The 2,500-nt window shown below is 47.0% G+C and overlaps 1 protein-coding gene across 2 annotated transcripts in view; it reads right to left on the bottom strand.

Moving 5' to 3' along the window:
* Positions 1-2,500, bottom strand: part of pax5 (paired box 5) — a gene marked incomplete at both ends in the record, with an annotated part of 47,198 nt that overhangs the window by 15,300 nt on the left and 29,398 nt on the right. The gene's annotated exons all lie outside the window — the stretch shown is intronic.

The raw sequence follows: 2,500 nt of genomic DNA, 5'->3' as shown, positions 1-2,500 counted from the left end.
CATACTGGCAGCGATGTGAATTTGTAACAGTTGCAATTATTCTTTGTGGAAGCACAAAAACACAAAACATCAGGTGATGCGCAAATCAAATGATGACATGCTGCAATGAACATAGTGATGTATTTTGGGTCAATCCTACATGCATTGTCCTGCTGTCAGTAATACTCACTGGAGTACAAAATGTGTATTCATTCACTACTGAAAATAGTCCCCGACAAATACACAATTTTTTCTTGTTTGTGGAATTAATTAAACTTAAGAAAACAACAAAATAAAACAATATATCTGTGACCTGATTTTAGAGATTCACACTTCGGGATAGGCCGTGCGTAGGGCTCTTATACTATTGTGCATTATGAGTCTGTCAGCATATTTTGACCAGTTTAACCATCTCCACCCTACAGAAGAGATCACCTTTCACCTCTCTGCTTCTTTTTAAGCTTTTTGGATGGAGAGACTGGCGAGGACTTTCTCCTTCTCTTTCCCTTTCTCTATCCCAGTGCAGGCAGACTGGTTGGGTGCTCATTTGGACCCGGGGCAGCATTGGTGGGTGGGGGCGCTGTCAGCCATTGCTGATTTATCACCTAGGTAATAGGAAGTGATTGAAGGGAAATTCAAATGAACTCTCTCTGACAGGCACACATGCAGACACACGTAGAGCGCACGCACACACACACAAATTAATAGTGGGGCTTAATAGACTACTAGGGAGAGAGGGGGAACAAAAGCCAGAGAGGGAGATGAGATAAAAGGATGGCTTGTTAGGGAGGAACGATAAAGAAAAGCGCTGAGACAAACAGGATCGAAGAATGGTGATGGATGAAGTTGCGTGTAAAGGAACGTGAGCAATTTTACTTTTTATATCTGTTCAAGTGGGGTGACGAGTAGGGAAGAAGAAGTAATAAATGAGGCTTGTGTTTCAGTGCTAGAAGATAATGAGGAGGTGGAAACGGCCGCTACAGTATATTGGCATTCCACTGTAATATACCGCCGGCACCTGGAACAGAGCCATTTGCACTTGCTTGTGCGCCATCCTTTTCTCTTTCTTTTACGTGCACACACACACACACACACCCCATTGCTGCACCACCATCGACAGCGGGTCCCAAGTATAGATCAGGCATCTTTTAGGAATGTCAGTCACAACACAGTGTGACCTTCGTTGACCATAACCCTGCCAGCACCGCCTCACACACACACACACACACACACACACACACACACACACACATAGCACAGCGGCTGAGCTGTAGCTGTCAGAGTGTCAGCGTTAAGGGTTTGACTGTCAATCATTCCCTCTGGGAAATGCAGGCTGGGGGGCTGGGTAGTTCGACTAGACAGGATGAGAGAAGGGTGCGGAGGTAGAGGGACAGATAGCGATGGCAATGCATGTGTGTGTGTGTTTGTGTGTGTGTGTGTGTGTGTGCGCCTCTTTGTAATCACAATGCAGCCTCCCCAAAGCCAGTTCGACCCCCGGGGGCGACCTGCAGTTTAAAGCCCCTTCGCCCGACCCCAGTGGCTTGACCGGGGCTCAGAGGGGACACTGACCTATGAATCATGGGTATTATAGTCTTGAGTCGCAGTCTATAGAGCTACTAGAGCCAATCCCTGTCGACCTCTCGCCCTGTGCCACTCCACGCCCCGTGTCGGTCGGAGGGAAGTGAATGGGCTAAAAAGCCAAACTGTGCCCCAGAGGTCTAAGGCTGTAGCCTGCATGTGGCTCATATACTACCACTCCCCTTGTGTGTGTTTGTCCTCTTGCCCTTGACGTTGGCTGAATAAATAAACCTGAAGTAGGGGTATCTTTAAAGAATATTCCCTTAATATTCTGCAGATTAGAGGTAAGGGAGAAAAAGGTAGAGAGAATACAAATGCTAGCTTGTTGTCATTTTGTTATTCAGCGTGCTACTTACACCTGTCTATTCCGCTCAGGTTTACAGGAACTAAACAGCTGAGAAAGGGCGGGAGGTCAATTTAGATGCAACATTAAGACAAAAATCATTTCCCCCCCATTATGTGCAAATGACGCACACACACACACACACACACACACACACATTCCCAGAGCTGCTTCGTCCCTCGTCTCTGAGCAGCAGGAAGTGAGGTCACAGCGAGAGCCGGGTCAATACGCTCATTAACCCCTGCAGTGTATCTGGATTATAGGAACATCAATAGGCCTGACTGGGTCTCCGCTGCAGCCATCACAATGCTGATCAGACCACAGGGAGCTCACGCCGGCCTGTCAGACTGACGGCGCAAACACGACTTGATGCTGACACTTTTCAGAGCGCGCCGTGAAAAAAAAGAAGAAAAAAAAGAAAAGAACCAGGAAGAAAATCTATTAGAATGAATGCGATGACTCTGCATTGTGTCGGAGGTATAATTAGGAGTGTTTTATTATGCAATCTGGCGGATTTCTTCAAGTTTGACATGGCATGGCAAGGCATAGCAGGCAGGACAGGCTGTTAGCTAAAAGCATGAGGCGAGCATTTAGGATCCC

This window comes from Taurulus bubalis (assembly GCF_910589615.1).
Source record: "Taurulus bubalis genome assembly, chromosome: 6".
Taxonomy (NCBI): Eukaryota; Metazoa; Chordata; class Actinopteri; order Perciformes; family Cottidae; genus Taurulus; species Taurulus bubalis.
The sequence above is the reverse complement of the archived record's forward strand: the minus strand, read 5'-3'. Positions and strand labels throughout refer to the sequence as shown.